This window comes from Zeus faber (genome assembly GCF_960531495.2).
Source record: "Zeus faber genome assembly, chromosome: 14".
NCBI lineage: Eukaryota > Metazoa > Chordata > Actinopteri > Zeiformes > Zeidae > Zeus > Zeus faber.
In genome coordinates, this window is record NC_137200.1 from 28,521,631 (window position 1) to 28,531,800 (window position 10,170).

At 42.2% G+C, this 10,170-nt stretch overlaps 1 protein-coding gene across 1 annotated transcript in view; it reads right to left on the reverse strand.

The window, feature by feature from the left end:
* The window catches only part of sgcd (sarcoglycan, delta (dystrophin-associated glycoprotein)), a 74,690-nt gene that overhangs the window by 63,781 nt on the left and 739 nt on the right, over positions 1 to 10,170 (reverse strand). The window lies entirely within an intron of this gene.

The window sequence follows — 10,170 nt, forward strand, 5'->3', positions numbered from 1 at the left end:
TTCGACTCTTTTTTGAGATTCGGTTTTTGACGAGTCACTCAATAAAAAGATTTTCCATGTCTTGATTGGTTTGGTTCAATCATTGTAACACACGGTGAGCGAGGGAGGACTTCCAGGACGATTAACGAGAGGAGGAGGAGCCTGTTGAGCTTTGAACTCCACCAAAATAAACAACTGTTACACAATGAAATGACTCTCCCTAACCCTAACCCTAACCCTCATCCTAACCCTAACCTCTTCCTAATGACTAACCCTAACACTTAGCCTAACCCTAACCCTAACCCTAACCCTAACCCTCATCCTAACCCTAACCTCTTCCTAATGACTAACCCTAACACTTAGCCTAACCCTAACCCTAACCCTAACCCTAACCCTCATCCTAACCCTAACCTCTTCCTAATGACTAACCCTAACACTTAGCCTAACCCTAACCCTAACCCTAACCCTAACACTTAGCCTAACCCTAACCCTAACCCTAACCCTAACCCTAACCCTAACCCTCATCCTAACCCTAACCTCTTCCTAATGACTAACCCTAACACTTAGCCTAACCCTAACCCTAACCCTAACCCTCATCCTAACCCTAACCTCTTCCTAATGACTAACCCTAACACTTAGCCTAACCCTAACCCTAACCCTAACCCTAACCCTCATCCTAACCCTAACCCTAATGATAATCCTAACCTCTCCCTAATGACAATGACTAACCCTAACCCTAACACTTAGCCTAACCCTAACCCTAACCCTAACCCTAACCCTCATCCTAACCCTAACCCTAACCCTAATGATAATCCTAACCTCTCCCTAATGACAATGACTAACCCTAACCCTAACCCTAACCCTAACCCTAATCCTAACCTCTCCCTAATGACTAACCCTAACCCTCAGAGCCAAACAGACTCTTCCTCCTCTGTTGATGGTGCAGGAAGTCCTCCCTCGCTCAGCCAGCGTTACACCCCCTGAACCCAAGCAACCAAGAGGCGGACGAATAGAACGACTCTTTTTACCCGGTGACTCGTTAAGACCCGAATCTCCAAAAGGGGAGAAACTCTTCACTAATGGAGATAAGAAAGCCTTCTCCGAACAGAGAGTGGGATGTGTGGTTTTTAAGAAAAGAGATCAAAAGATGATGGGACAGAAGATAAGAGAGGGAAGGCGGAAGAAAAACAGACGAGTGGATTCAAAGCAGAAAGGAGGAGGGGGGGGGGGGGTCCTCCATTACAACACATTACGCTGTGTCAACACCAACACGGCTCCAGTCCTGGAACAAGGGAAAGATCCTTTTGTTGGCAATCACACTGAATGATTGATCGCCACCCGCCAGCGTCTAGTAACTCCATTACGACCCCTGCCCCATCAATACGCTGATGTCAGCGATTAATGGCGGCTCTAATTGTCCGCCTGTGATAATGGCGCCAATAAACCAGCGCCAAATACAATTTACTGTCCTGTAGCGCAGACGACAGCGGCCGATCACTCGTGACAGGCGTCGTGAGAGCTGACGGCAAACAAACAAAAGCCCCGAGTCCAAATCAAACCGCCCAGTCAGCAGAAACGGCAAAAAAATAACCAAGATGTGAAGGAGGAGGAGGAGAAGGGAACGAGCCGAGCTTTTTGAAACCTTCCAGAATCGAGCGTTCGTTTGGAGTGTTTTTTTTTTTTGGAGCTGCTCCCACTCCCGGGAGGTTTGGATATTTTATTTTAAACTAGAATCCGGTTCAGAAGTACTTCATGAAGGATTATAGACTGAGGACAATGGATATGAAAAGTACTTTTAATACGTTAAGTACGTTTGAGAGCAAGCACTTAGATACTTTTACTACAGTATAAGTCATTCTCTCTCAAGGTATTGTGCTTTTTACTGAAATAAAAGATTCAAAATCTCAAGGTGCTTATTGAACATTGAATACTGAATCCAGCCTGTAACCAAATGTTAAAATATGTAAAAAAAAACAAAAGAAAAATAGAGAAGTCCTCAGAGCTTCTGTAGAAAACAGTTCAACTCCAGGGCTCAAGGCTCTTTCACATATTTGGTATCCAAACCGGGACCCGCGGACCTCGCGTCTGAACGCCGTGAGAATTATTAAGGAGTTGGGAAGTCAAACCAGGTCAAATCAGATGGAAACATGAAGTTGAGTCCCAGTGCTGTAGCGTTTAGAGAATACAAAGCATCCACCCTGCTCCACCACTGCAGCAGTCATCAAACGAGCTGTTCACCACGAATGGCTCGTTTTAAACGACCCAGGAGTCTGGAGTCGCTTCGTCAAAAGAGTGAATTTTCGACCCACAGACTGAAATTAATTACTGAACCGTATGAAAGTCCAAGGAAAAAAAAAAGAAAAAAACAAGGTCTCGGCATTTGGTCGAATCCACACTGAATGTCACTACATTCCAACAAAATAAATCATCATTTTGACAGAAGTAAATTATTTTTGTGACTCACACTTTGCATTTATCATCTTCTTCCTGAATAAATACGTTTGACACAATTAAATGACTCCTGTGAGAATTCCATTCACGACTCAGAGCCGAACAGACTCTTCCTCCTCTGTTGATGGTGCAGGAAGTCCTCCCTCGCTCAGCCAGCGTTACACCCACTGAACCCAAGCAACCAGAGCCACAACCGCTCATCTGAGTTAAAAAGAAGAGTTCCCACGTCCCTCATTATATAAACATATATTATATCTGTGTTTGTGTATTTGATGCTTTTTTTTCTATTTTTATGGTTTTTGTTCAATGGCAATTGTTTGTTTTTTTTAGTGCCATGTTCATTGTATTCATTGTATGTTTCCAATATTTAAATGTTATTGTTGATTTAAGGGTCATATCTATCCATCTACATATCTATCTATCTATCTATCTATCTATCTATCTATCTATCTATCTATCTATCTATCTATCTATCTATCTATCTATCTATCTATCTATCTATCTATCAGTCTGTCTGTCTGTCTGTCTGTCTGTCTGTCTGTCTGTCTGTCTGTCTGTCTGTCTGTCTGTCTGTCTGTCTATCTATCTATCAATCTATCTATCTATCTATCTATCTATCTATCTATCTATCTATCTTTCTGTCTGTCTGTCTGTCTGTCTGTCTGTCTGTCTGTCTGTCTGTCTGTCTGTCTATCTATCTATCTATCTATCTATCTATCTATCTATATATCTGTCTGTCTGTCTGTCTGTCTGTCTGTCTGTCTGTCCATCTGTCATCTATCTATCTGTCTGTCTGTCTATCTATCTATCTATCTATCATCTATCTGTCTGTCTGTCTGTCTCTCTGGCTGTCTATCTATCTATCTATCTGTCCGTCCGTCCGTCCGTCCGTCTGCCTGTCTATCCATCCATCTATCCATCTATCTACGTGTCCATTCAGAATAATGAAGTACAGCCTCTAAATATATTTTGACTTTCTGCAGTGTTTAAAGAATAACCTTGTGCAGTATTGTATTCAAATGTGCAGAACACGTCCTATTCATCATGAAAACAACCGCTGCTCGCTGGCTGTGTGATATTACCCAGGATGCACTGGGAACGTGTCGAGCAGAGTTTTCTTAACGAACGAGGCGCCGATGCGAGCCCAGCGACCTGAGGATCCATTTATTCAACGTGGAGGCGGCTCGTCTCCGCAATCTGGTTGCTAAACTAATGAGACGTTAGTGCTAAAAACCGGATCATTTATCTTCTCGCCAAATCATAACGCAGCGTCTTGCAAATTGTCTCGCAAACATGGAAATGCAACGATGCAAAAGTCGTGAAATGCTGAACAGCACAGCAGAAGGAGAAGTCGCGGCTCCATTAAAGGGGATACATTAAAGGGAAATTTGGGAGATTCGACAGTAATTTTATTTCATAGTACCGCCGAATGTAGCTGCTTTAATAACTAAGATCTGGTTTGTATGTGAGTGTTTGATCATAAAGATGTGAGATGTATCACTTCAATAACTCAGCTTCTGAGATGCCGTAAGATGCACAGATTGATAGATCGGTACTGAGCTGATCCCTGAGGGGAAATGAAGGCGTTACAGCAGCTCACAACACACACAACAACAACAACAACAACAACAACAAAATAAAGATGGACATCTGAAACATTTCATACAGTGAGAAGAACGGTCCAGTATAGCTTGACATCCTCCAGCCTGACTCTGGTCCCCCTGATGGAGGCAGGCGGAGGAGGAAATGTACAATCTCACGCGACAGGAAGAAAAGATGTCCTACAGCGCTGCTGAGTGCAACGTGGTTGTAATAGTCTGTTGTTGAAGGAGCTTCTCTGCTCTGCCACAGTGTCGTGGAGGGGATGGGAGGGAGTGTCCATGATGGCCAGCAGTTTGGTCCTCATCCTCCTGTTGGCCACCTCCTCCAGGGTGACACCCAGGACAGAACCAGGTTTCCTGATAAGCTTGTTCAGCCTCTTGGTGTCACCCCCCCCTTGATGCTGCCCCATTCCCGTCCCCCGGCGTAAGACGGTAAAACATGTTCAGCAGAGTTCTGCACACGCCAAAGGAGCTGAGCCTCCTCAAGAAATATAGTCCGCTCTGGCCCCTCTTGTACAGGACACCGGTGTTACCAGTCCAGTTCCGTTTATTGTACAAGAGCACCCCCAGGTACATGGAGCTCTGCACCACTTCCACGTCCTCTCCCTGGCTGGAGACGGGAGACAGGGGGACCCCAGCCCTCCTCAAGTCCACCACCATCTCCCTTGTCTTACTTATGTCGAGAAGCAGGTGGTTCCGCTCACGCCACTCAAGTGTCCACCAGTCCTCTGTCCTTGGTCTTCTGGCCTCCACTGACACATCCCACAATAGCGGAGTCGTACGTGTATATCTGCAAATGGCAAGTATCTGTGTTGTGCCTGAAGCCCGAGGTGAAGACGGAGAACAGGAACGGAGCCAGAACTGTCCCCTGGGAGGCGCCAGTGCTGCTCACCACCCAGTCCGACACACGTCCCTGCAGCCGTAACAAACTGTGGCCTGTTGCTACGGTCGTTTGTAATCCAGGAAACGATGGCAGAGTCCACCTGCATCCTCAGCTGCTTACTGTATGCACAAGTACTAAGGGCTGTGTGGTGTTAAATGTACGGGAGAAATCAGAGAACATGACCCTCACAGTTTTGCCAGCCTAAACTAAACGGGAGTGAGCTCTGTGTAGCAGGTAGATGTTGGCATCATCCACACCAATGTCTGCCTGGGAGGCAAACTACAGGAGGTCCAAGGATGTCTTCACCAGGGCCCTCATGTGGGCTAGCACCAGTGTTTCCAAGGTCTTCTTGATGTGGGATGTCAAGGCTTCCGGCTTTTCTTTGGTACCGGTACCAGGCAAGTTGTCTTCCACATTCCACAATAAACTATACTGTATCTACAGTGCATAAAATCGAAACAATCTCATCTTAACTTAAGTCTCTTTCTCACTTGGGATCCCACTTGGGTCCTACAGTATTCAGAAGCCATTTGCAGAGGTGGCTGATTCCCAAAGAAGCAAAAACTGGTGTTTCCATGTTTGGGCTCCATCCATCTGGCTTCAATCTGTATACTCAGAACCTCTGGATTTTGGCAACTGGCGAATCCTGAGCGGTCGCTGGATCCCTCCCGGGGAGAACCTTTGACTTTGTGAACTTCCTAGAAGTTCCTCCGGGCCATTAAGGGTACGATCGAACAATCCCGGCGATTCAAGAACAGACTCAGCCCAAAGCGGCAGGAAAAAAAAAAAGAGCATCAAAGTGTCGCCGAAAGGTGCTTGATCCCAGACAAGCGGGATGAGAGTGGAGATCAATGAACCCTCCAGGAGGTTGCAAAGCTGAAACCTCTTTACTTGCACGACAACTTCACCTTTAAATCCTCACGAGTCAAAGCTGGAGCGAGGACTGGAAAAGCTAAATCTGCACCATATCAATATTACTGATATTATGTATAATGTATCACTATACTTAGAATTGATCCTGTGCATGAAATAAAACTTTGCATATTATGTACAATTATATATACAGTATCCTGTGATTTCTGCTCTGTATTTATTTTTTTCCTTTTAAAGCTTTTTTGGGCCTTTTCTGTTGTTTTTTTTTACCTTTAACATCCAATAAACTGCTTCAATTTGTTGAATCCATATTTTCATTTGTCTCTTGTTTAAATTGAGCCCTTATTTTCTATTAAACCCGATTTTAGGTTGTCTTAATAACGACTTTAACCTTCATTTCCCAATTTTAATTTGAGAGACCCTAAAAAATACAAGGGTTTAACACATTTATTTAATGGATCATTTTTTCGTTGAACCAATGACTCATTCTTTCTAAACGTTAATGAGAGAACGGCATCACAACGACGATGAGTAGAATCTATTTTCATGTGTGGGCGGAGGGAGGGAGGAGTGACTGAGGATCAGAACCCTGCTGTGACCATGTTCTCGTTGGAACCTCAGAAAACCCTTCAAGGCTCTGAGAAGGAGGGAGGAGGAAGCAAAATGGAAAAGTAGGAATAGTACTGTGGTGTGGTACTGTAGTAGTGAGGTACTGTAGTACTGTGGTACCATAGTACCATAGTACTGTAGTACTCTGGTACTGTTATAGTGTGGTACTGTAACATTCTGTTACTGTATAACTGTAGTACTGCGGTACTGTAGTAGTGAAGCACTGTGGTAGTGTGGTACTTTACAACTGTAGTACTGTAGTTCTGTAATACTGCGGTACTGTAGGACTGTGGTACTCTAGTACTGTGGTACTGTAGTGGTGTGGTACTGTAGAACTGTAGTACTATGGTACTGTAGTAGTGTGGTACTGTAGTACAGTGGTACTGTGTAAGTGTGGCATCGTAGTACTGTGGCACTGGAGTACTGTGGTACTGTAGCCATGTGGTACTGTAGTACTGTAGTAGTGTGGTACTGTAGTGTGGCATGTAGCATGTGCCATGTAGTACATAGCATGTACAGTAGCATGTGCCATGTAGTATTTAATATGTGGCATGTAGTACATAGAATGTCGTATGATAGTAGCAGATGTTCAAAGTAGTTGATTTGCTTTGTCTCTGTCCAGTAGAATGTTTGTATTTCAAAGCGTCAAAGTGTCAACAATAACTACAACCAAACAATAACTACAATGAAACAATAACTACAACCAAACAATAACTACAACCAAACAACAACTACAACCAAACAATAACTACAACCAAACAATAACTACAACCAAACAATAACTACAATGAAACAATAACTACAACCAAACAATAACTACAATCAAACAACAACTACAACCAAACAATAACTACAACCAAACAATAACTACAACCAAACAACAACTACAACCAAACAATAACTACAACCAAACAATAACTACAATCAAACAATAACTACAATCAAACAATAACTACAACCAAACAATAACTACAACCAAACAATAACTACAACCAAACAATAACTACAATCAAACAACAACTACAACCAAACAATAACTACAACCAAACAACAACTACAACCAAACAATAACTACAACCAAACAATAACTACAATCACCGTGTGGTGGTTGTATTCCTCCACCAAACAGTCAAGTTGCAGTTGACACTTTGACCTCCACATTCTAATCCTCCATCTTTGAGTCCAAGTGGAGGAGTTTGTGCCAAATGTGAGTGACTCTCTGGAGGTGTTGCCCGTTGCTCGGACTCAGCCACACTCAGTCGGCTGTGATGATGATGAAGAGCTCTTTTCATTCCCTCCATCTTCCTTCATTTCTTTCCCTCCTCCCTCCTCCCTCCTCCCTCCTCCCACGTGTTTTCTCCGTCTCTTTCCATCTCTTCCTCTGTACTTTGCACATTCTTTCCGTCCTTCTTTTGCCAAACTCCCTCCCTCCCTCTCCTTTCTGCTGTTCTCTCTAATTCATTCCTCCTTCCCCTCTCCCTCTTTTCTCCAACACAGTCCATCCTTTCTTCACCCCCCCTTCCCTCCCTCCCTCTCATGTAATTCATCAGCCCAACAGGAAGTGACATCATTACACGGTGGAAGTGACATCATCACACGCAGGTGGCGTCACCATGTCGCTCAGGAAACTTTCACCTGCTGCACCAGCTATAATAGTATTATACTATCAATTTAATATTGTGATTTTACTATAGAACCACGAGTATTTCAATGTTATTAAACTATTATGCTATAAGTATTACACTCTTATTATACTATAAATATTACTCTTATTATACTTTTTATTATTACATTTTTATTATATTATCATACTATATGTATTATATTGTTATTATACTATGATTTTTAGACTGTTATTAAAATATTATACTATAAGCATTGCACTATTATTCTATAAGTACTACACTGTTATTAAACTATTATACTATATATATATTACACAGTTATTATATTATAAGTATTACACCATAATTCTATAATCATTATGCTGTTAACATACAATTATACTATATGAATTACAACATTATTATACTGTTACATTATAAGTACACTATTAGACTATTATTCTATACATATTACACTGTCATTATCCTATTATACTATCTGTATTAAACTATTATACTATGATTATTACATTTTTATTATACTGTTATACTATATGTATTATATTGTAATTATACTATGAGTATTAACTGTTATTATACTATTATACTATGAGTATGATATTGTTATAATATTTACATAAAATGATTATTACACTTCTACAATACAATGACACAATAAGTATTATACTATTGTTGTACAAAAGTGAAACAAGCTGACTTTTCAAGTCAGAATTTCGGGGAAGACTGCTCTGCTCCCGGTTTTCTGCGATGACACAACTGTCGTCACGGCAACATGGCGACGACATGCCCTCAACGGTGAACAACGTGGCCGCTGCCTTGCTGCTTTTTACTAGAAAACACTGACTCAGTTGGATCGAAAACCCTCTGTGGAAAAAAAAGCCACAAGCTGCCAAAAAAACAAACAAACAAACAAACAAACAAACAAACAAACAAACAAACAAACAAACACATCCACTGCAGCCGCCATGTTGCCCCCAACAGAGTCAACAGCACCGAGCAGGAGCTGGAAGCAGGAGACAGAGTCCAGAAGAACGCAACACCAGCTGCACAAGGAAGCCCCGAGAATCCCAAAATGGAAGAGACTAAAAAGGGAGATGAGTGCGTGCTGTTGGGACCCTCGTGGACCAAAACCATCCGCTCTGTCGCCGGGGTTTCTTGGCGTTGCCGCGGCGGAGGGTGAGTTTTTGGGGTTTAAGCCAAAGTCTTGAAGGACGTTGATAGATTACAACCTGTTCAAGGGACGTCCCCAAAGGGAGAAGAAAGTGTCGGTCGCAGGTATGTTTACATTGCCAAGGCATACGGCAAGCAAAAGATACGACAGATATACTATAACCAAATAAAAATATAAGAATATGATGTATAAATAGAATATAATATTAAATATACCAGAAAAAAAAAAGAGAAATGTAAATGTCACAAAGAAAAAATATATATACAAATGAGTGAAGGTGACCTAAAATAAAAAAATATTATAAAATGTCTAAGACCTGGACTAATTCAGCTTCCCTCTCACCAACCATGTGTATATCACCAGGACATAACATTGCAATACTGCTGGGATCAGAGACCGCGAGGGCGGGTCCGCAAACTATTTTTAACGATTCTCTGTAGGGGACTTGAACGCACCGCCACATACACACTCATAACACTAAAAGTTCTGTTTAGCAGAGTATGCACACACACCCAGACCCCCTCAGGTGACTTTAAACTTCTATCGCAAACTTCTATTCCTGCACACGTGCACGCCCACAAGTGCACGGCCCTGCAGATCAGAGCCTGGTGAGTACTTCCAGCAGACAGCAGGTCTGCATGTCCACGGCCTTAAAACCCTATTTATAGCTCTCTGACACTCCCCAAATAACACACACACGCACACACACACACACACACACACACACACACACACACACACACACACACACACACACACACACACACACACACACACACACATACAACGTGCACACAGCAGAGAAATTTTACTCAAATATCTTGTTGGAAATAGCTAAGCCAGACCTCCGCCTTCTCTCAACAAGTTATAAAGATTCAAATAATAAATAATAAATAATAAATAATAAATAATAGATAATAAATAATAAATAATGCATTTCTTTCCCTGTTTGCATATTCTTTTATTTTCAAATAAAAA